At 38.1% G+C, this 25,675-nt stretch overlaps 1 protein-coding gene across 1 annotated transcript in view; it reads left to right on the forward strand.

Annotated features, from left to right (window-relative positions):
- Nucleotides 1–19,265: 19,265 nt before the first annotated feature.
- pcdh1a (protocadherin 1a) overlaps nt 19,266–25,675 on the forward strand; it is an 80,208-nt gene continuing 73,798 nt past the window's right edge. The window contains exon 1 of the mRNA XM_041051679.1: nt 19,266–19,306. The gene's annotated coding sequence lies outside the window, so the exon portion shown is untranslated. The remainder of the gene's footprint in view (nt 19,307–25,675) is intronic.

Raw genomic sequence — 25,675 nt, forward strand, 5'->3', positions numbered from 1 at the left:
TACGTGTGTGTTTTTCAGAATATGAGGAGATGTCACGCCTGTTCTACACCTGTGCTTTGATAGCTCGAAAAGTTCAGCTTCCATCAGTGTGCAAAATCTGTATTCATATTTTTGCTGAAAACATTATTTTATGCTGTTAATGTACCTATTATGCAAACAATACTATAAAAACTGAATTACCTGTGCCAACAGGGGGAACACCTCATGTATGGAGGGACATGTTTGATGCCGTTCATCTGGTTGTTGAGAGGAAAGACTCCATAGACGACATCCTTAATTCTCAAATGGGTTGTGATGATGATGCCACTAAACCACTACCAGTTCAGCTTCCCCTCATGAAAGGACAGATCAACTTTTCAGAGGTTTGTTTTTCATTCTCTGTCCTCAATATTCACAGGTTCAATTTCTTGCCTTGGACCTTATTTCCGATGTTGTTAGATAGGTCATGGTAGTAACATTTCTAAAAACAGAATTTTAAAAAAAGTATTAAACTGTAATTAAGTGATGGATCAACTCAAGCAAAGTTACCAACTTCACAAATGAAGGTATTTCCCAGTTTGACATCAAAAGGCTCTTTAATAGTAAACAGCTGTAACTAGCTAACCAGTAGTGCACTCAGGAGCCAAATGTGATTCATGTAATAGGTGTCTACTGCTGTTAGGCAAACCAAGTCATTAGTGTGTACTGAAGATTTGACAGATTTCAAAGCAGATAGCTTAAGTGGTTGATAGTACATGTCCTATGGTTTTGCATTTCATGGAGAGTTCAAAATGCCAGTGTAGTACAGCTCATGTACATTAGTTTTATGCATTATGTAACAGTTATAGTACTTGATAAATGTTTGTGCATTTGTAAGTTTTGATCACAGTTTTCTTTTGTATTGAATTTTAAAGAAACCTGCTGTGATTAAATGGTACTGAGTGCATTATCCATTTAGCAGAGAACATTGGTCTGGTTTTTCCAAATTTACTATATACCTCATAATGAATCTAACAGGACACTTTGATGAATTAGTGTTTTCAGTGTCATTAAAATTGAGAAGTACTTAAGACACACATAAGGGCACCACAAATTAATATCTTCATTGCCAGTGTTCAAGGACAGCAACATTTAATAAACATTTCTATTATTTATGTTGTTGGTTAGAGCTTACACAGATATAGACTTATAGTAATTAATTACAAATTCTGGCAAAACCTCCATCAGTGTGTTCTAGTGTGATTACAATACTGTGCGTGCTGCTATTGTAAAAATTTATACCAGATATGCACAATAAAAACCATCAACAAACTTTGGGCAAGAGCTTCATAAATACCTTTATTGCACATTAAAAACTGCATTAATTTCAACAATTTTATTATCCACCAACAACACTGAAAAGATGTATAAAAAGAATGTAATAAAGGGGTGAATTAAATAATGTCGTCCACAATTTACAATCAACTGTAACTACTTAAAAAAATTAAAAATGAAAAAAAAGATAAAGGTGAACTTAACAGCCACAAGATAAGTTTGCATAATAAAAAGAAGTAGCTGAATCTCCAGTGCAACATCATTTTTAATAAGTAAAATTAGGAATTATAGTAGAAATGGCAGACATGATAAACCACAATATAAGAAAAATACTTAATATATATCTTACGGTGCTTGGTGCAGCAGCCTGTACACTATATGAGTTAAGTCCAAAGCCTTGGTAAAGGAATAAAAGCTGGCTTTACAATTAAAGTGAGCACGGTGTGACAGTCTGTAGGTTGGCTGTAATGCATAGTTGAAAAAGCTATTGCAGCAATCCATAAGTAATGGAAATAAGGTGCAAAAAGTCCAGGAGCCATTATTCATCATGAGGCCTTGTGTGTGAGACAGTTTATATGTAGCAGGCTCACAGCGTGGGGGAAGAAACTGTTCTGAATTCTATTCATGTTAACAGTCTCTTGGTTTACTTAGGTCACTATGAAAGGGACACAAAGGCAACCTGACAGAGCATTTGAATATGAATTTGCCCCAGTAACACCCTCTCTTTAAACAACTGGTGTTTTTTGAGCAACACGCTGTTAACTATAATAATTAAGAACTATTTGAAATGTGAACTGGGGGCAGACGTTGTCAAAGACCATGGGGTGGGAAGGGAATAAGACGTATGCAGTTAGCTACTAAGATTACTTTAACACTTAGCTATAAAGTTAACCTTTAATTATGGCAGCTAACTAATTAGCAGCGACTTCACACAGTGTAGCTAGGAGCCTGGTGCAGTCAGATTGCTGGAATAGGTGGCCGTGCATAGTGTCCTCAGGTTCTTACCCTCTCATCCTCTCCACGCTCCTCCCCAGCTCCACCCTCGCATCCAAATGGTCACTTCTGGCTCCAAAAAACCATGATGGTGACGGCCAAAATGCCAGGTTCAAAGCTTCAAAATGGTAGTCCACAAACCAGTGGGTGGCATCATGGTGGGTTGCCACTTGCTCAGATGTGCTGCTGCAGGGAACTTGATCAGGGCATCTGCAAAAGCAGGTGAGTGAGATTGTTTTCTTGTTTTTTGGTTTGTCCCTCCACCACTGAAATGTCTAAAAAACATATATATATGTATATGTATATATAGATATACACCGATAAGAGTGTACAGGCAAACGAGCCTGTTTATTTGCAGAGCAAATTATGAATTTAGCTTGGTATTTACTAAGACTATAGATGAGCACAGGTGCAGTTCAGCTGATTTTCCAAAAATGCCGCTAAATATTATCTGATGGTGTGCTGTTCTGATGCGTCCTGTGCATTTCTGAAAGAGTAATCACTGTAAAAGAAAGTGTTTTCTGAAGGTGAACTAGTAATATTTATTGAAGAGAAGACACATGCTTCAAGATGAAAGTTGTATGTGAGGAACAGTCTTATGCTGTCAATTCAACAAATAGATCTGTAATTAAATAAAGCAAGAAGAATATTTGGTAAAACTTTGAAATGCATTAACATATTTAAAAAAAAATAACATCACAGCCTATTTAATAAGTCTTACCAGAATATAGCTGCTGTGAGGGATTAAAAGCCAGGAAAAATAAGCAGGAAGGACCTGCAGGAAAAAAAAAAAAACAAAGTTACAGCTGTGTAAAATATATCAGGTCTTGTTTTGTGTTCCTGTGCTGAGCGGAGAGTTCTGCCTGACGTCTCTCCCTGCATGTGTGCTTGAAACAACAGTGTCACAGATTTTACACCTGCTTTTCCCAGATGTAGAATGTCAGACACAGTTTCCTCTGTCGCACTGGTCGGTCTGCGTTAATAGAACAGATGCAGTGGCTATTTGTATGAATTTCTTCCCCTCCTCCCATATTTTGTGCCTCTTTACAGGAATGCCTTAAATATTGCATGAGACCAAACACGCAATTTTCTGTGGTGCTGCCTTTCCTCAATTTCACCAATGCAAAACCCCACTGGTCCTTTATTAAATATAATAAGACAAACACAATTTAACTGTTTACTGCCTAAAAATGGGTCTGAAATCCTCAGTAAATACCCTCATTAGTCTTGATTTTTAACAGCTTGTGGGGTTTCCATAAAACTTATGCTATGGTATGTATGGACAAAATTCTGCTGCACACCAGGGCCCAGATGTATAGATGGTATTTATAAAAGAAGAATGTGTGGTGAGAATGTGCACACCTCACACATGTTTCAGACTGAGCATACACACAGTTTTCAAGACATAGCTGCTGTTGAAATGGTGAGGTAGACATGGGATATAAAGTGAGAGGTGTAACCTTGTGGTTTAAGGTTGTCTGTCAGTTTGACTGACTGTAATTATTTTGCAGTCTACACGGCATTTTGTAAAATGTCTTTCAGGGGTGCATTTATAAACTTAATTTTAAATTATTTATAAATGTTGAATTTAATACTTCTTTTTATTTACTTTCAGGGCAATATTTCCCTGTTAATGATCTTTTGATTGGATCTTGAACTGCGAATCAGTTTGTAAAGTCTGTTTCAATATTAGCTGTATAGATTAATCATTGATCATCCTTTTGACGTTTAATAATGATGACTGAGATGATGGTTTACAGGTGCATGTGATGAATGAGTTACAGGGGAGTGGAGCTGAAGCTTGTGCATGTGCAGGGCTGTTTGAACTGCTTGTGGTTCCTACTCTGTGGAATACTTACTTGGATTGACTCCTGATTGGTCAGTCAGTGCATTCTCAGTTGGACTTATCCTGAGGAAAAGTTTGTTTGACCTTTAACTTGTCCAGTGGGGCAGTTGAATTTCACTTCCACTCGCCCTATAAAAGATCCACTTGTCGCAGGCAAGCAGACGAGCCTTGATGTTGAGCCGTGCGACTACATTTTAAAATGTGTTTATGATTGCGCATCAGAGCAACCGTAGAGGCTGTGGAAGAAATTTTTTCTGTTTCAGATGTCAGTGAACATTAGGTACTCTCATTTTAAAGATGTTTGTTTTCCAGTGACAATACATGGCCAATAATAGAACTTACAGCACGTTTTATAATATTTTATGAAATTATTCACATTTGTAGAATAAATGGTGACTTACTGGAGTGAAAGCAGAATTTTGTCTTCCTAAAAGCGAATGCTCAGCATTAAATGTGCAGGTGCGATTGGGTCATATTGTGAATTGTGTTGTGCTTAAGAGGGACACTCTTGGTTGTGTTGAATAGGCATATCGTGTGTGTGAGACTCTCTTAAAGAAAGGTTCTCATTTTATCAGTCCTTATGAGACTGGTCCTGTTAGGCAAACCTTGCTGCTCTTTCATGCCGTGCTCATATCACCATGGCAACACACCAGCCCCTGCAGGCGTCTGCCAAATTGACAGTGTAAAACAGAGCGCACACATCCACCCATTCATCCAACCCCCTCTCTTTCTTTAGCACAGAGACGCCAGTTATATAGTTAATTAGTTTATGTATACGCATCATACTCATCATTTATCAGCTGGTATGAATTGTCCTGTGTTAACAATAAAATCAGTGATCGCTTTGTTCTTTTTTTTAAGGGTTAATTTGTTGGAATTCAAGAGAGGTAAATTGCAATAGGTGCTACTGACCAAAAGCCTTACAGGTTGAGATAGAATCAGGCGTAGGAGCAGGATCACAGTGTAGGAGGATTTAATAGACCTGCAGGGTACACAGGCATTTTCAGCAATTGGGCTGTGATGTTAGTAAGCTGTTAGAAAGCTCGAGATGACACACACTGTGACAGTTCACCACTGTCTCTCTACATAAAGACCATCCATGTACTTTCGGCACACAGCATGCATCAATAGATATGCTCTTTAGCATTACAAATCTATTATTTTTGACATTTTGTATTTAGATGAAAGAGCAGAAAACTGAATGTGTATAATTGACATGACTAACATACAAAATTGCAGGCAAAAATACAAAATAGGCTTCTGAAAACGTACTTTGGGATGATTTTCAGTGAACAGCAAATGAACTGAGCAAGCTTGTTTGAAGAAATATTTTTTTCCAAATCTGTAAGCTGTGAACTGATAGCCTGCAGTCTGGAAGGTCTTTTTAATAGATACTCCCAAAGGATTGTAGAATGCCTTGATGCTCTGAGGCGATGTATGATGCACTTGTCATTCTCGACTTGTTTTCAGTGCGGAAAACGTAAATAATTACAATTAAAATATTGTAGATTACAAAAGATTTTACAACTGAGATACAAGAGGGATAAAATTAAAATATAATAATAATTATTATAAATGATAATAATAATTACAAAGTTAAATGCGATGTTCTAATTCATTGATCGAATATCTTCTCCACTGGGTGATTTAGATTTGAAATACAAAACAAGCTCCCAGTTCATTTCAAGTATTTACTAAAAATGATACTGGCAAAACACTGGTAAAATAAGAAGTAATCAGTGACTTATCTGTGATACGTAATATATTCCAGTGGATGATACCATTAGCCCAGAAACATATTGTACAAACTAATATTGCACAGAATGAACCAACCATACTGTATGCTATATACATACATGTGAAAAGAGATTTCCAAATATATGGTCATAAGTGGTCGATGCGGGTCCTGCTGTGCTAAAGATTGCAATGATCTATGCTCATTAACAGTCCCTAGTGCAGTCTAATTAGCATGTAATAGGACACCAAATCCAGCACAGGAGGCTTGTTATTTAAGGATAAAGCTCATCTCTCATTTGAATGCATTTTTCATAAGCTGCTCTAATTAAGTTTCATTAGCATTATTAATTAAACATGAAAAGCTTCTCATTTCCTCTGTATCATGGCGTTTACTTCAAAACAGCACAGAGTGACAGTTCTCGTGCTAATGGAAATCTCCATCATGATATCTTCTGCCTCAAAACATGACGTTTAATGTCCAATGTCTCATTCTTGAATACCTGAGAGGAAAATGCAGGAAAATTCAATGTTCATTGTGTTACTTATTATCAAATCTTGAGTTATTAAATCATCTTTGCTGTTTTACAACATACTTTATAATATTCAAAAATTACTACCTGTATGAACCTCTTGCCCATTGCGACTTTGTGGAACAGACTGGTGCTCTAAAACATCCTGGTACAAAGTAGCACAATGGGTGGTTGAAGACTCCAACAATGGATTATAAAAGCCTGCTGATCACAAAGCTGCTGATCTGTATCCCCTGGGTTCACCCAGGATAGCTCTGAAAGTCACAATTATTCATTCTCAGTCAAAAGCTGAAGTACCATCATCCTTTCAAAGGAAAGCCTCTTGAAACCATCTTAATTCTGTTTCTCTGTCGCCTGTAAATCATGTAGAGTTACAGTTGTAGAGCCCATCTGGCATACTGGCAAAGCTGTCCTTGGTTTCAGCAAGCACCCTTTTTTTTTTTTTTTTTTTTTTTTTTTTTTTTTGTGAAGTTCGCCACATTAAATATGGCTCCTTTCCACATGACTATACTTGCAATCTATATGCAAACCAGTATTTTCAACTTTGCTAACCTTTCCTCCAAATCACCTTTAAAAATGTCCTTTGATATTAATCTGCTATACACAAAAAGGAGACATGTCAAAAACCTGTAGTATAGCTTAGCTCTGTTACTTTGTGTTGCTTTTGTTAGGCTAATGTGTAAAATGCTAAAACTAATTTTCAGTACTGAACATTTCGGTGAAATGCTCACAGGCAACGCCAAACCAAAGTGCCTGTTCTGGTCTCCAGTACGATAGTTGTGCGCTTTGTATGCCACACACTGAAATTAACTCCATCACCAATAGCGGTGAGATTGCATGGGGGTTAAATACCTTGATATCACCTGTATAATTGTAATGCACTCCTCCTCTATCTTGGTTGAGTGTTGAATGCTGCTACTAGACTCTTAAAAGAAGACTACACACATGCCAGACCAAACTATCTCTATTTCAACTTCTCAGGGCTGGTTGTCAGTTACTGTTATGTTTCTATTGTCTGTTGGAGTTCATGATTTTATGTTGTACTGATTACTGATAACACTCTGGCATGTCTGAGTGAAGCTACCTCTGATCTTTTAACCTGAGCAAGTATGTAAGCTGACAACCTCAGGACCCCCCTGGCCATTCTGTAGTCTAGACTAAAGACCAAAGGCAGTTCAGTCTTTGCTTTTCAGGCCCTCAGGCTTCTACCTAGGGAGCTTAAATTGGTGGAGTCCGTGTACCACCTGGTTTTGTTGTTAGATGTCTATGAACAGAGAAAACATTTATTTAATTTAAAAATTATTATGTAATTCCCCTGTAATCATGCCATTGTTGTTTGACATTTTATTTTCAAATAAGTTGTATTTATTATTATTTAAGGCAAAGATTATTTAACAAATTTATAGCTGTGTTTGAAAAGTGCTTTACAAAACCATCAAAATACAAATTAAGCCTACTGCGCTCTTTAATTATGATTTATACTAAATTACATGGCCTACTTTTAAACAACCTCAAAGAGCAGAGCATACTATCATAACATAGCAGAAAATAAAATATTTAATAAACCATTTTTTAAAGAAATTCTTAATGTAAGTTAAAACTGTTTTAATTAGGGAAAACATCTAATAAATTTTAATGATGAATGTATTTCCTCTGTGTGTATGATTTGCATTTTATTCATATAACCTTTATTTAATCTGGCAAATCCAACTGAGGTTTACAGACTCTTTTGAAAGAGATACCTGCAAGGTTAATGGCAGAACATTTAGAAACACACATTTTCAACCAGATGGCATTGCATAAAATGTTAGGATTAGAAGAATTAGACTGAGGACAATTAGACTGTAAGAGGAATTCTTATAAATGGGGGAAACAACAAGCCAACAAAGCATTTGTTATGTACAGTTCAGTCTTTGGGAGCACCCATGCTGTTCAGTTTTTATTTCACTTGGAAAGTGTTTGCTCACTAAGCAAGGCTAACCAGATTCTGTTTGTAAAGTGGAAGCTAGTTAGCTTGGCTTGCTAAAGTTAGCACTGATTCTTACCACAGATTTCATTCATGTTACTTCAACACCTGCTGAGTCACTGGCAGCCCCAGCACACTGAATGCAGTGTTTGGCCCACATTATAGGAAGGAGGGGGTCCAGCGAGTGTTGGCTATCTTTCTTTTATGCATCCAGATGTGATGATGGAAAAATAACCAGACTTTCAAAACTCACAGCAGCATGTCATCCTGCGATATCAGCAGCTCTGTGGCCTTTGGAATTATAGTGATATTACAAACTGTTTTAGCGCCTGCCCTATAAAGTGCACCAGTCAAATTACCAGTAGCGCTACTGTCATTGTCAGAACCATAAATTTGCGCTCCCTGGAGAACACTGATATAAGCGGTGCTATCCTGCAGTCAAATTAATAAAACTTTCTTTTCTCTTCTTTCTTTTTTTTTGAGATCTTCGTAAAAGATCGAAACAAACGCCAAATATATATCGAGATTTCTTAACAAAATTAATTTTAATTTGACTTCAGCTTTAAAAGTTCAGCCCATTAAAGCATATTTGATGTATTCATGATTCACGGTCCTAATAAGTGCTCTAAACCCATTTATGTAACCAGTTACTAAAGTTTCAAGTGTTTTAGCAGGCTCTGGCACAGGGGACAGACTTCTTCTTTTTTTTCTTTTTTTTTTTTTTTTACTTTATGTCCAAGCTTAAGTCAGCAGAAAAAAACTCACAGGACTTTGCAATACTGAGCTGCACATTATAGCCTAAATAATAGTGAGGCTTATGAAGTACCCCCCTATAAAAAATAAAGGTAAGCCCTGCATGAGCTTATGCAAGGGCAGGGCTGTACCAGTCCTGAAATACAATGTAAATTGGTGACTGAGAGACTGCCCAAAGAATGCTTGAGGAAAGATTAATGCTTCAAACTCTGAACCCATTTAGAGCAGCGAAGCAGCAGTTTTCCTCCCTGTTGAGGTAAACTCACTCTAGGGTACTTTCTATAGATAAGAGTGCATTTTCCACTTCAGTGGCAGTGGCACATCAGTTGAACTAGTCAACTAATTTGAGCATATAAAATCTCAAATCAAACAAACAAACTGACAAAATAACTTTGCTTGTTTACAGTGTAACTTCAGACATCATGATCATGCCCTAAATCCAAGTCTTAGTCTGTAGTTCTGGTACAAAGTACTATACTCAGATCCTCGCAGCGTCATTTATTATAGCATGCTGAGATGTTTAGAACTGCTATTTTAGACTGCTGACAGTCAAATTATAATTATTTTATTTCACATCATGTTGTCAAGTAATCCTCAAGGAAAAGAAACACCCCACTATGTAAAATAAAAGAAATCCCAATGGTAAGTCTAATTAAAATTTGGAGGCCAGATGTTTTGCCTTCTCTCTTTTCCCTAAAGTATTCTATTGGCAGCCTCCAGCCTCTGTATTTTTCAAAAAGCTATTTGGATGCACAATAAAGCAAGAAAAAATTCTTTCATTTTCAGCCAGTGGATATTCTTATATAGATGTCATTTGCTGAATGTTTTTCATCCAAAATGGCCTGTAAGACCACAACGGTATATACACTGTTGCTCTCATATTATTTTATTTATTTTTTTTTTTGCTTTATGACCAACATGGTCAACACCAGTGAAAACATTTGATTTGTGTCTTTTCCTTTGGATATCTGCCATATTGGCGCTCACTGAGGAGAGGAAAACAATAATTTCTTTCAATGGTATGACTATTACTGACACAAGATAGCACGCCAAGGCTTTTGTTCTTTGAGCTGTGAGAATTAGGAATAGCTGGAGCTATTATGAATCACTTTTTCCCAGTCATAAAGATTTGATAATGCTCATCAAATTAACACTGATGGCTGGAAGGGATTCTCTTCCATTTTGGAAAGCACAGGAATGCTACCTACAGTGTACTTATCAGCCTATGATCAGTCCCCATAGTCCTCAGGGCTATTCATAAAATAGCTCCTCCTTTAGACTTTGAACATCAACTCAGATGATGTTACGAGAGTGAATATACTTTATTCATTTTTGGATGTTTTCCATGAAAATTATAAACTGGCCAGAGTTGAAATGTATAGCCATCTTTTCTGCCTTAGGTTTGTCTTACCTCCTAGAATAGATACATATAATTTTTTCTAAAAAAACAAAAAAAAAAACAACAAAAAAAAAAACAAAACAAAACACTATGTACAGACTGTGGACAGATGGTGTTGCAAGGTATTTGGATTGCATTTGATTGTTATGGTTATTACATCCGCCTCTTTGTAAATTATCTGTTTTGCATATGTTATATGCCATAAATCAGCACCTCACAGTTTGTACCAAACATTAGACCACAGTGGTCTTTTTCAGTAGGGATCACGATCAAAATTTGTTCTGAGATGAAAAAAAAAAAAAAAAAAAAAATCAACACATTGGGATATTACACAAGACTTAAAAGCTTGAATAACATTGACGGTTACTGTGAGTTTGACCCAGACGGTTTCAGAAGACTTTGTTTAATAGTCTCACCAGGCCTGACTGATGAAAAACTGTAGGGTGTACACCTCTTGAACTCTAGTCTGTATATTCAGAATAAAGTGCAGATAATGATTACTTGCTAAAAACCCTTGCACCCTGCTCTGTCTGGCCACCAGCTGAAGCAGCACTGGCACTGAATTGAAAAAGGAATAGCAAATAGAACTGAATTTGTATAATCAAGGCCATGTTTTTCAATTTACAGCAGATTGATATAAAGGGTCAGAAGGTGAAAGAATGTTATACTATCAGATTTCCACACATATGCTTATCATAGAGTATATACAGTGAAACTAAATATCGTTCCTCTTCTACCTTTGTGCTACATAGAACAGCGATACAAACATCACAAAGCCTTAAAGGTAAAGGTGAATAATCTTATACTAACAGCAACAATTTTGATGTAAACAGAGACCAATGTATTTTCACCTCTTGTATCAAACTTGACACTGTGAAATTTTCATCAAAACACTCAAACAATGTAGGACATGACTGCAGCATTTGGGCATGTTTCCTTTTAGATATAAACACAGAGAAAGACTGTCACACCACCATGGCAAGCAACCAATCCAAGAATGTCGGTAATAGAATTAGAAGAGAAAATGAAATACTTTGCATTTCTGTTTACTGTCTATGGGTGTGATGTACTTTAATTTTTACTGGACTTTGGACAGTACTTTAAGTAGTTACAGGTTCACAGAATGTGCCTACGATATGCAGTAGGTTTGACTAACGATATGTTTGAATAACTAATTGTTATCTTTACAACTGATCTTGTTTCATATTTGTTTTAAGTAAGGCTTAGAGAGATACAAATACAAACTAAACCAAATGACCTATCTGCAAACTTACTGTATGTTTTACTGCTGTGGTGCTTCATTAGTGCAAAAGCTACTGAAGATAATTAGTTTTGCTTTCAAGGACTACAGTGTTGTCAACAAAAAGACAGAACCAACAAAAAGACCTGTGGGTTTAATAATAGAAGAAACTGATAATAATAACAGCAATCATCAGATAATTTATTCTCACTTCAGCCAGTGTCTACAGCTAGCTATGGCAATTAGTGGATGTAGCATTTATAAAACCACTGAACCAAATGAAAGGGTCAACTTCAGTCATAGGCAGGTCAGTGGGTGAGGTCTACAGGCTGCTTACTGGAAGGAAAGACTTCATCTATTCCTCTTTTACTGCATTCAGCAGGATTTGTGTGACAGGATGACAGACAGTGACTCGTACACACATAGACACTGCCATGTTGTTGTTGTTGTTATGCATCCAAATGGAAAATATATATATATATATTCTTTTATTATCTCATATGTATTATAAGTATGGTGTTCATTAAGTTTGCTTTAATAATTTGAAAATGACAAACAAAAAGTGATTTCCTGTCTTAGCCCTTGCCCAAATTTCTTTACAGGCCTGAATCTGATTTTGAACATTATTAAAGTCATGGAAATGAGATCCCATTTTACCAACATCTAATAATGAAAATAACAATACAGTTAATACTGAGGCAGTTTCATCTGTCCACTGAAGTCTTTCTCCATGCAACCCATATATTTCCCAGACATTTTTAAGTTTCATGTGGAGTAATATATCGCACTACATGGAACTTTTACCCATCATCAAATTTTCAGTGTGATATTGGACTTCATGCCAGGACATGCCGACATCTTTAATATTAAAAGCATATCATTCACGATAATAAATCTAAAATGAAAAGCTTTTTGCATTTGAAAATGTGAGAGGGTGAAAATTTGAATCATGGGTCATGATATGTGGAAGGGGACTTATCTAATTGGCACAGTCGCTTCAAACATGGGAAGCTGTTTGGAACCTGAGCTAAAACTGAACTCTGCATATTAAACATGACAAAGCTAAGTAATGAGGGAACTTTCAGATGTCATATAAAATAGCAAGCAGTTACAAGCAGTCTTACAATTAATCCTAGTAAACACATATACTGATAAATCCTGTCTCACTTCATGCCACAACACAAATATTAATCTGGGCAGACATCACTTTTAATTAATTGAGAACAATTATGAATCCTAACCTGTTATCTACTATTATTTATATTGTTGTGCGATCTAGCTGTTGGTCTATAATTCTGATTCGGGTTATGAGCAAGATGTATAGCCTGTTAATCCCATAATAGCCTATACACTTTTCATTCAGTCGTCTTTTTAGGCTCTGCAGATGTTCCCCAGAATTTAGCCAAGTGGATGATACTGTACCCGTATTAAAGCTCATAGCCAAGAGCTTAGAGAACTCTGTTATTTCCCTGCAATTACATCAACTAGAGCATAAAAATCTTGAAACCTTCCCACTGCCATTAGAGTGAGTCTGTAATCAGCTGAATGGTTTGGCACAATACACAGTAAATAGGAAAAAAAAAACAAAAAAACAACTCAAGTTTGGAAAATGAGACAAAATAATTTGATCCACAATTCAATTAGTCGGGCCCCTGATTCGGACTGCAAAACTAGATGAATGCTACCATTTGCAAACCCATTCAAATGTATATTATTTATTTATGACTTGGTACATAATTTAATCTTTTTAAAAAGCCAGACCAAAATGCTAAGTAGCTTAATTTGTTCTCTCTCTCACACAAACACACACTCACTCTCTCATTCCCAGTTTCTTTAGACGGTGTAGGGTTAGCAGTTGAGCTGTGCAGCAAATGACTTCAGGAGTGTTTAAAGCCTACTGTTTGACTATCAGAAATGTTATTGTTGCTGCTATTGCATGCCTAACTGTCAGAATCATGTGGATATAATCCCAGCCCAGTGGCAAACATAAACAATGAGCAAGGGAAGCAAATGCAAACTACTGTAGCTCCTGGCATGGTTAAACACAGTGCAACCCCCACCCCTCCCCACCCCATAAGAGAAAAACTGACATCCAGTACTGCTACATAGAACTGGGAATAATAAATCCACTGAATAAGATAAGGAAAGTATATAAGACAGAGACATGTTTACATGACAGTAACAGGATTATTTACCCCTACAGTGCAGTATACTCATCTCACACACTGTGTTAGAATATTAATTTTAACAGTGTATTCGTAGGTTGCTTGTTTGAAGTCCAGACTTGTGAACATGAAGGAACTGTTTCCAAAGCACCTTGTTTTCCCAAAATTCAGATATTGCATTTTCTACAGGAGGGAGGAGTGATGCGGATCCTCCCACCTCTTAATACTTTCTTCTTGATAGAGAGCCCATTCTGTTAATTAACCAAACCACATGGGGCCAAACATAAGTCCAAATGCTCTCTCGTTTTGATTTAAGTTCACTGTATATTCTCCCAGTGAGTAAGAGCTAGAAGCCAAGGCTGTACATGAAATTTATATGAATACCTGTATGTGTGATGCTAGACGGAGAGTTGAGGGTCAGACCTCACACAGAAAGAAATATGCTGCTATAGGTATGCTGTCAACCTATGACCACAACCAGCCTTCTCTTTCTACTCATACTGGCTTCGTCATATTAATGATGGTTGTCTTATTTTCTTATTTTCCTTTTCTTTTTTCTTTTTTCTTTTTTTTTTTGAACATCAGTGCCTGTCTCCCTGCTAAGCTCCCCACCTGTTTCATGTATGATATCGTTTGGAAAAGATGAACAAGTGTGCATGAAATGAAGTGATAACCAAATTGACAGCTGCTGGTGGAATTATTAGTGGGTAAATTGTCCTGCCTTTGTAACTGCCAATCAGAAACACACACACACACATACACCCACCAACACACATACGCACACACACTCACACATACACAGAGCTAAATCATGACAGGAATGATGGCGAGTTGTTCATGTGGTGCTGACAGCTTTATAAACACACCTCTTTTAAATCTCTCCAAATGCCAGCGTGCCATTAGGAAATCAGTTGTCCATTAGCACATTTAAGTCACTAGACCAGCCTTCAGAAAATGATGGCTTCTATTTTCTTTCTTATTATTAATTTATTTCTTCTGTATTGACAGGAAAAAACATCTAAATTACCAGGTGGAATTTTAAGTAGATATGTTTCATATATCATATGCCAAATTAAACACCAACTACATGAGGACAAACAAAATAAAATGCAAGCACATGGGAGTAAAAATGAGTGTTCAAGTATTCGAGTCTAATGCTCGCCCCGTCTAAGACGATATTCAACAAGCATTGTCAGTTTATAGAGGCATGAAGTCTTCTACAGTGATATATCAGCGTGTTCATTAAGAGGGTTTGCAAAGCTAAACCTTCTTTACTCCAATTATAGTGTAAATAATCCTCATTTCCTGTTCACAAAGTGGGGTTTAAAGGTATTTAATGAATTGGTGATACCAAAATAAAATCTGTCTTATTGTGATATTATGAAACTATTTGCTCAGCTGAGGAGAAAAAAAAAAAGTTCAGATTGGACCATGCCCAATTACATTATTAGGAGGTTACATAAAATGGAGACTACAGCAGAAATTAGCCATGTAGGAAATTTTACTGAAACTGGGCATGGTACAAAAGAGAGACGCTTTTATGATCGAACTATTACAGCTGATAAAATCTCAAGAAGTACCAATTAAATCTAGGAATTAAAACGGGGGAAGATGAGTGGATGTGCATCCCTCATTACTGAATCAAAGCCTATGTTTACAAATATTGCATAATTAGATATTTTAAGTTTATAGAGATTCACACATAACTGAAAACCTCACTTCAATACTGATGGAAACATCAGATTTACATCAGTATATAGATTTTATTTTTTTTCCCTAAACTGATGACTCTGTATTGCTCGGCTTTCACTTGTCGCTGAACAGTTCAAGAATCATGAAGTTTCCTTTTCGCATCAGTGCTCCTTCTATCCCTCAGTTAACCCACCTGTAAGTTCTCCCGTGGATGTGCTACAGATCTGAATGCAACATTTTCTTTAACTCGGTCTCGGCTCCAAGAATAGAAAAAAAAATGTGAAGAAGGTCAAGGATGTTTTTGTCCATTGGTGTAGATGAAATATCCCAGACTGTATTTTTATTGTGGTGAGATTATTTTTTTTTGACCACCAAATCACATATGGCCGAGAACTGCTGCTGCATTGATGCCTGTGGGCTTAAATGGCTTAAATATTGTCGCAAGTCTGGCCACACCCCCTGATGTCGCAGCAGGTGTTTTCAGTCCCGCGTCAAAGCCAAAACATCTGATATCACTGACGGGGATGTGACCACAGGTACGGCATCCTTGAACATTTGTACCTGCAGCAGCAGCTTTTTTTTTTTTTTTTAGCCCATTCTCATTCATTGTGGGTTTACTTTTCAAAGTGCACACTTACAACTTTTGCTGCAGCTCTTCTTTAACTTTTACCTCCTTTTATCTCCCTAGATACATGCATATCCCCATTTGTGTTATATACATGTATATATGTGTGTGTATCTTTGCATCTGTCTGCTGTAGTGTCTCTGTCTTTTCTCTGACTGTACCTCCTGTGGAAGTGTGTGTGTGTTTGTGTGTATGTCTGTTTTTGGGGGGTGGGAGGGGTGCTCCAGGTGTGGTATGTGATAAGAGAATAAATGTAAATGTATACAGATCACATTCACAGGCTGTGTTGCTGTGTGCCGCAATAGCAAACAAGCCATGAGCTTAGAATTATAACATTCTGTCTGCCAACAGACTATTCAAGCAGGCTGAGCTTCAAAGTTTTCAGCATCATTGACGTAAGTGGAGATAGGTCTCCAAAAAAAAAAAAAAAAAAGAAAACATTTCTTGAGAAAAACTTGCTAAACGCTTAATTGATGAATTCTGAATGTGTTTGACTATGTCTAAGAGTGTGAGGCTGTAATATTCATGGAACTGGCCACAGACAATGTGCTGGCCAGGTGCTACATGGTGGGCAGACTGGGCAGACTCTTTTAGGGAATTTGGGATAGTTTGAGGCCATTCTCTGCCTTTGTTCGGATGCACCGTTTGCCCTTGCCTTGTCCTCGTTTTACCTCTGTAAAGGTGAAAGGGAATCAAACAGACCAGCACTCTTTAAACTGACAAATAAAAACATCAAATGAAGTAGTGTTTCAGCCCACACTCAGTTCTACGTGAAACAGACAATACCTCAGTCAGTCTCTGCTGTTCGGTTTAAGAAATGCATGAATTTGAATAAATGACTCATAATGTACCTCCAGAAACATTGAGAAGTTGACAATATATGTATTCATGTTCGTGTAATTATCTTCAAACACTGTCTTAAATTTCTGTTTTCTTTTATGTGATTAGTTACACCCCAAAAAAGAAAAACAGCTTGAGAGAAAATATAAAGTTAAACATTGAAAGATCATCAAACTTGATTTCTATTAACTGACAAGATTATGAATTTCACTTGTTTGCAATCACACAACGCCTCATTCTAAATGAGGCTTTAAAACATTTAAAATGAATTGTAATTATTTGACTCAGACAGCTGGCCGCTCACCATTGGAACACTGACTCCCTCTAATTATACAATTTTGTATTTTACTGGTATAAAAATATCACATATAAATCTTTGCTTCTGTCCCTGTAACATTTCTTTCCCTCTCTTTGTACCTGCTCTCTTCTTGGACGACTTATGGGCCACCTGTGAAAATACTTAACTGTTATTAGTATGGCTGGTGAAGAGCAGCATTGCATAGCAGTGCGTGGGCGGGAGCTCTAATATGATTGGCTCAGGGACACTGTAAGCCTGAGTGGCAGCCCTTAATGGGAGCCCTGGAGAGGTAACCCAACAGCTGTGTGTTTGCAGCTAATGAGAGATGGGGGAGGAGTAAAGGATCACAGACTGCAAACACTCTGATAAACTCTTTCTTCAGAATGGCTGGGGAAGATAGCAAATCAAGTTTTCTCCAGAGGACATTGCTTAAGGCTTTCCTTTGTGACAAAACCCGCGTTTGACTCATTGTTCCCGGTCCATTGCTTATGCTTAAGCAGTTATGATCACTGGTATCAGTGTTTGGGAAGAAAGGAAGAGGGTAACTGTGGTGTGGGATGGATTTCACTCCCCACTGAGCCATGTTGATTTACAGCCCTGAGCAAAAGCATTGTGTTTTGTTTTTTATTTTTTTATTTTAAAATTACACAGCTGCAGTTTTAATAGATAATGCCACACATAACTAGTTTATTCCAGTGTGCACCAACAGCATTGCCTTTTTTCTGTGCAGTTGAAAGTCACTCTGTTCACTGGGGGGGGGGGGGGGTCTGCTGCACGTTAAAATGTGCATTACTCCAACATCAAGCAATGTTAACGTTCAGTTCCCCCCTAATTTCCTCAGCTAATGTATTGGACTGTATTACTTCCCTTCTTTATTATAACCGCCTGAGGGTGGCGCCAAATGAATAAATAGTGGCCAGCCGAGCTTCCATTTTAGGCCACTCATTTTGCTACATGGAATGCATATCAACAAGTAAACTGTCAGTGCAGCCTACCTGTTACATCGAATTTAGACCAGTTGTACAATCAGTGCGTTTTATATCGCTGGAAGCACCGATTGTTGCACCAAGACTACAGAAAAAAAAAAGGAGCGAAAGACAGAGCATAGTGATTGCACGACACGCTTGTTTAATAAGGAGCACTCCCCTGTTTGAGGTGACCCAGTTTGATGAGATCTTTTTAAACTGTAGGAATCACACAATTTCCTGGTAGGCAGCCCAGGCATAATGTGATGTTGAGTGTGAAGTTGCTGTGTGCTGCGGTGGATGGGAGCCCCACCTCCTCCCACGCTCTGATGAGTACAGAGAGAAGGAGAGAGGGAGAGAGGGGAGCAACTAACCTACCCACAGTATCTCACCACTTGCTCTCTGGAAATGCTTCAGATGGGCTTCTTGTTTAGGACCGGTCAGCTTTTCAATTTTATGTTGCGAAAATGACATTTACGCCGCTGTCGCTTAGACATCCAGTGCGTTCTTGGAGTGCGCTCTAGGCTACTTACATCAGGGGAAGCGCTGGAGAAACTTGGACCAAAGGGATGCGCCAGCGAGTGCATATCTTGGCAGGGATCAGTTGTTGAGGATTGAAAATGGCACACGGTGGGCTATCCTTGCGGATTAAGACTCTGCACTTCCCAGCTCTATCGTAAAATAACAGAACACAAAACCCTCTCATAACTTATAATAACCCCACGGACAGAAAGCTACACCCGTTCCACCAGACTGCCGGGCGACGGACGCAGGATCCTGAATTTTGATGCGGAAAGTTGTAAATTCTCTGAATGGATTCTGCGGCTGCTGAAGTTATTTTGATGGTCAGCACTGTGACGGAGGTTTGAGGGTTGGACACCTGCCTCTGGGAGCACCGGTGGACATATCAGCTGCGGACGAATTGGCTACGCGACAAGCGCCCATAGAGAAGTCTCCGGCTCAGGTACTGAAATTACTGCAGGATTCACCTACAAAGTTGCTTTGGTTTGTCGGCGTTGTGTTGCGATATGGAGGAAGTTTCTTCTGGTGTTATTTCTGACTTAGTCCTAAGTGATGTCTGATAACGCAGGCCGTGGTCCACATAGACTGTTAATACAACAAGTTGTCCGCGGTGCACTTTATAATAGACAAGTCGATGCAGCGGCTGCTCGGTGTTACAGGTTGATGTAGGATACGGCGATGGAAAGGCAACAGTCTAGATATGTCACCCACAATAAGGACGCGCTGCATGATTGATAAGACGATCCAGTGCAATTAAAAAACACATCCGAGTAGACTTGAAGTCTAGCCTCCATGAGTAATGGCATTAAGTCATTAAGTCTGCATATCATTGCACTTCAGCTATAATATGAGTGCATGCACTTCATTCTGATCTGAACTGGCGATCGGCTAATTGCATTTTATTATACCATTATGGTTCTGTGAAGCAGAAAATGTGATCCGTTTGTATCATCCCTCTCTCGCCATTTCTTTTATACTCGCTGCAAACATCATACTAATTGCCTTTATCAGTGAATCTCTATTTGGAGCTGTTTACTCACGAGTAACGATTTCTGCGCAAATAATTTTGACGTATATCCTGCCATGTTAATAATTAATAGGCAGTTTTCCTATGGACTGATTCGTGCATATAATTGGATGTTAAAAAAAAAAAAAAATCTTTGATCAGCGCATCCGCAGGAGTAATCTCTCCTCTCCTCTCCTCTCCAGTCTGAGTCTGGGGTGTTGTTTCTCGCCACTCCACCGACCACCAGACACATTTTAATAGTCTGCTCTACATAGTGATGTCGGAAGTTCCCACACATACTGTAGGCTACAGGGCCGTCAAAACAGACCAAATCAAAAAGAGGCCCGTAACCCCCTTATCTGACAAACTGTCTATAAGACATAAACCTGATGAATGTGATGACCTGAGTCAGTCGATTGAGAAGCAGTTGCGTGATGAGAGTTTGACACATTTCCTCAGGTCTCTGCAGGATACTGTATAATAATGTGCAAATGTGTCATGCCATGGAGTTGCTGAATTAAGGCTAACTGATTTGCCATTTGGTAAACATCAAATTACAGCAAGGGCTCAGATGGGTTTTCTGACCTGACTGCTCCAACAGCTACTTGGGAGAGCGAACCTTTTACGAAATAATACAAAGGCAGTAAAATACCCCTGTTAGGAAATCTAACTAAACTCATCTTTTAGTCACATACACACGCCAACAAAGAATAGAAAATGTATGATTTGTCATTAGACTCATATCTCTCTTTAATCACCCTGACATTATTTGTATGCCGACTCTTTGATCTCTGTATTTAATGGGATTTTTTGTGGTGGTGGTGGTTGTGGAGTGACCCTCCATCAGTGTTTTGTGTGTGTGTGTGTGTATGTGGAGCAGCCTAAAATAATAGCTAAATCAAATGCCCATGCCCGTAACAAGTGTTTCCAAGCAAAGGCCATTGCTTTCTCATTATCAGTGGCCAAGGTTTACAGTCACTAGAAGTGTGTAGGGTAACATTTTGCAGTAATTTCTAATGGTAGATTGGCCGTAAGGAGGCCCATAGCTGTGATAGTACCCGTCATAAATCATGCTGGTGGGAGGGTAATGGATTTTACCTGTTATACTAGCTAAAGGCGCAGAGTCAGCCAATATATCAAATCACATCAGTTGAGAAAATCATTAAATCATCTGTTATCTTTCCAGACTGAAGCAAAGTAGGGAGGAGCACAACCCACAGTGGAAATTCATGAGCTTGATTTGTACCAGGTAACAGGTGAGAATTCTGGTCCTGCAGAGGAAGAAGAGGACTGCTAGTGCTGCTGAATCACAATTTTCCCTGCAGTTACTACAAAAAACAAGCAATTTACAGAAAATAAGATATTTTATCCCTATACTTGAATAGTTATTTTTTTCCCCAGACACAGCTCTAACCCTTTGACATATTAGTAATTTTACAATTACGCCTCAGTTAATTCTATGCTTGAGTCATTTCTGCTGGACCTCTGGAGCGGCCAACATAAAGAGCAAATGTCACTGAGTTGACTCAGTCTGTAGATAGTCTGTCTCTATGGTAACCAGGACAGGGGCACATGCTTAGCAACACAATTATATTGTTCATTTTTAAATACCTGTTTGTATGTGTTTTTGTTTTGGTTTTTTTTTAGATATTATGACAGCACATGTGTGCGCAGCCACACACGTCATGTTTTCCTGCTTCTTCTACTTCAAGCCAAAAAATCAGCTTCATCTCATATTTAAAAAAAAAAAAAGGCAACACTGTTTAAATTTCCTCGTTTACCTTTTAAGATAATACTTAATTGCAAATGATTTTCCTTTACAGATAAACGGCAAAATGTTCATGCCACACAGGAAATAGATGATGATAATGTTTTTCACTTACTGATACATTGCTAATGAAATAAATTAATGTGATTACATACTTTACACACTGTTTTCAACTTAAGTTTTGCTTTGATATTTTTCATATATTTTTCATATGTATTTCCAACACAGATTTAGATTTTTTTTTTTTTAATTCAACTTTTTTCATTTTTCAACTTTTTACCTGATAATCATTAACGTTAGTAACTGATATAATGTCAGGACAGGACCTATTGGTACAAACTACGAATATGTAAATATATTTCTTTGATAATCACACAGCTGCTGTATTAAGAATCAGTTAATGTGGATGCCTTGTGCCCAACACCACCATAACACTGAGCTTAGAATGCACCAGTTAACAATAATTTTTTTTTATTCCTCCAATCTATAAAATGTCAACATTCCTGGAAACACTTTGACAAATCCCCGTGGTGCAAAAGACACCCACCAAAACACTTGAGGAGCAGTTTTAGGAGGCTGAATGAACTGGATTTTACCGTAGGAGCCAGGGTGTTACAGATACAGATATTTTTGCCTTGTGTGACTGGGTTCGGCAACCCTGGCATCATTAAGTCAGGGAATCGTATCCCTCTTAGGAATGAGGCCAACTGTGCACAGTTTGACACAAGAACAGGACGTTGATTGTAGACGTGGAGAAGTTGAAATGTTCTCTTTTAACAGTGGGGTCAGCTTGGTGGTGCTCTGTGTGAGGGCTCTAGGCGAGACTCAATCAGACCTTGCAGTTTGACTGATGTTTAGCTGCCACTGAAGTCTTTCACCTTCAGCACAGGGACTGGGCATGGAGCCTTTAGGGAGAAGTGGAGGGCCGGAGGATTGTAGGCAGTTGCCAGGTGAAATTCAGGAGTTCGCTGTCATTTAAAGTGGCATTGGAGGAAACGGGTTGATCCATGAGATAAGGGAGAGGTCAGAATTAAACTGAAAGGGAACCACATTGTTAGGACAGATCTCCTTATCCATTACTGAAGTTCAAGTCTTCTTTCCTTTTTGTAGTTGTTGCAATTATTCCAATATTCTGATTATGAATGCAACATCTTTTGCATATATAAAATGCTATATTATCTAAATACACAATATATATCTGCACATTTGCACTTTCATTTAACTTTGTGCAGTTGTAGTAGAGAAAGATGTGCAACTGACATTTCACATAGTATCATATGATGCATCTATCTACCTTTCTTTCTTTCTTTCTTTCTTTCTTTCTTTCTTATGCTTAGAACAGGAGAGTATAGAACTCACAACACTTCAGCATTTCAGTGAAACTTCAACCGAAAGTGACAGCAGACTCCTAGCTGACACAGTGGGCAGGAGTGGGAACCACTTTCTTTTCGAGCCACTCTTATCTATAGAGGTCATTGGCAGGTGAAGGGGTATGCTTGGGTGAGCTTCTCCTGCAGCTTCTGAGTCTGTGGACCGATGGCCATGCTGAGCATGAGTCATGAAACACTGACTCTCTAGTCCAGTCTTGTTCTTAGACTTGAAGTGTGCTTGCTGCTTTTCAAGCCTGTTCTGTGATGTTCTTCAGAGCCTTTAACTCCATTGCTGAGCAATTTTGCCTTGACTTCTTTCTTTCTTGCAAAGTTAAACATTTTTTTTTTACAAGGGATGTAGCAAACAGTAGACCCATCAGGCAGTTTGAGACTGTCTTTGAAGGTCCACTTCCATACTGTGGTACAGGCTGCCTTCAGTTTTTCTCTGTGTTGGAACCATCTGGGCAATTGCATGATCACAGCATGAGGCTATGTGCTGAATGCTGCTTCGCTGGTAGAGTTAAAGTTCCGTCCTCATTCAGACAGTGGATGCTTTGATTCTATTTGGAAAGATATTTCTTCAGAATATTCATTGCTCCAGAGTATCTCCGTAACTGTCTGGCTCAGTGTACTTGTTGGTTTTTCTATTTGTACATCTTTTTTTTTTTTTTTTGGAGCATACAATGCTTAAGGCAATTACAGTATGAGTTCTTTGGAGCCTTAATAGCGCTGTGTAAAGGAAGTACAGTGTGAATTACACTCATACAGCTAGTGGTGCAGAAGGGGTCACTCAAGAATTAGCCAGGTCTAAGTTGTCCTGAGGTGTAGCTGCAACAAAACAGCTCACAATTTAGTATTTAGACTGGGTAGTGAGTGGACAATTGAAAAATAACTTTGCACTGATTCTCTCTGTTAAACACCATGGTGCTGCCATAGTTCTTGGGTGTTATCAGGGTGAGTTTTAATAACTGAAAGGATAACACTTTCTGTTCTTCACACTTCCTGAAGATGTGTGCTGCGATGCCTGAGCCATTTGTAATTTGTTGCCATTTCCTATTTGTTGCCATTCTTAATGTAGAGTTCAGTCCTTAAAGAAGCCAAAGCCTTAATCAGTTGCGACGACAAAAGAAAGCGTTTGATTTCTAACTTGTTGACCAGAATTCTAATGTGACACATTTGAACACACTGGAAAACTAACCTCTTGTTCCTCCCTTTGATTTTATGCTGAGTTATGTATCGCGATCTCCCTGAATCAGCATGTAGTCTTGTGGGTCTACCACACCATCTGGGATGGCAGATGATAACCAAGTTTTTCAGAGAAAAAGTGCTGAGATGCAGGAAATGTCACTCCTAGTTGTGTTCAGCAGTTCTAATTTATCCATTTTGCTGCTCAGGTAGTGAACTTTGGTGAGACATGTAGCAGTCCAAGAAGTCTCACATCCTCCAGTAGCGAAAAAATCTCAACACCAGTTCCCCCTGCGCCACCACCTCAGAGTGCTTTGAGATGAGGGGGGAAAAAAAGGAGTATGCTGTCAAGCTTTTGATAAAATATTTGTGAGATAGCTGAGAAATGTGAGATAAAAACCCAAAGGCATGGTGTCAATAATATTCAACCGATAAGAGATTCTCACTGAGTGATGGCAAAACCCATATTTCACGAACAACATGAATTTTAATGTAAATGTAAACAAAAGAAAAAAGAACACCAATTCGCTGTGGCTGCCAGGCACAGTGCCATCTGGAAGACAGGCATTAGGCCAACTGGAAGACATTAAGTCATGACTGTCATCAACTATAACAATCATGTCACTATCAAAGCTGGCCTATTCATTCTCCAAGTGGCTATAATGGCAGGGGGGACGTTAAAAGTAAAATAAAAATAAATGATTTTGCAAACTTAAAGTAAACAGTGAATATTGAAAAGAAAAAAGAGAGATGATAGAAAATAATGATACAGGTGTTAAAGTAGTCCATGTGACTGTAATGTTCTTGACTTGTTTTGTCCCGAGTTTTACTATCATAGCACACCTGTACTGTAAGAGGAGTGTGATCAAGTTCTTCACATCACAGTGAAATAAATCTACATATATTTATTTAACATATCTTTTTATAAGTGTTTAATATAAGCTGTGATAGCAGTATGAAACATTTACAGTGAGTGAGATGTAGAATTACCTTCACCTCCTACTTTATTTGCATCACAACTGATGACGTTTGGATGTTAAGTGTCAGTTGTAGGTACAGGAAATGTGACTTTGTGTGTATCCTCTGATCATGCTTTTACTCCTGCCTGTTTTTTTTTTTTTTCCCTGCGCACATGAACACAGAAAACACACTCACTGTTCACGCCACATTGACTAGAGGCTCCACTGCAAATGTAAAGAGGGACACATCAATAAGTGAGCAATTAGTACATCAATAAGCTGCACTTCCAATTTTAATGTATTCAGAAGGAATTGGATTTCTCATTGGATTTCTGTATATTTGTGTTTTGGTGTCCAGCTTAATACACATTTGCTTTGCTCCTCTCTGGAACATTTTTTTTTCCATGTGAGGAAATAGAGAGTGTTGTGATTTGAACTTAGAATAACATTATCTGCTCATAGTCATGTATGTATCTATTTTTCTCACACTCCCACAAACTAAAGATACACTGACTTGTTTTTT

Source organism: Toxotes jaculatrix, chromosome 12, assembly GCF_017976425.1.
Source record: "Toxotes jaculatrix isolate fToxJac2 chromosome 12, fToxJac2.pri, whole genome shotgun sequence".
Lineage (NCBI taxonomy): Eukaryota > Metazoa > Chordata > Actinopteri > Toxotidae > Toxotes > Toxotes jaculatrix.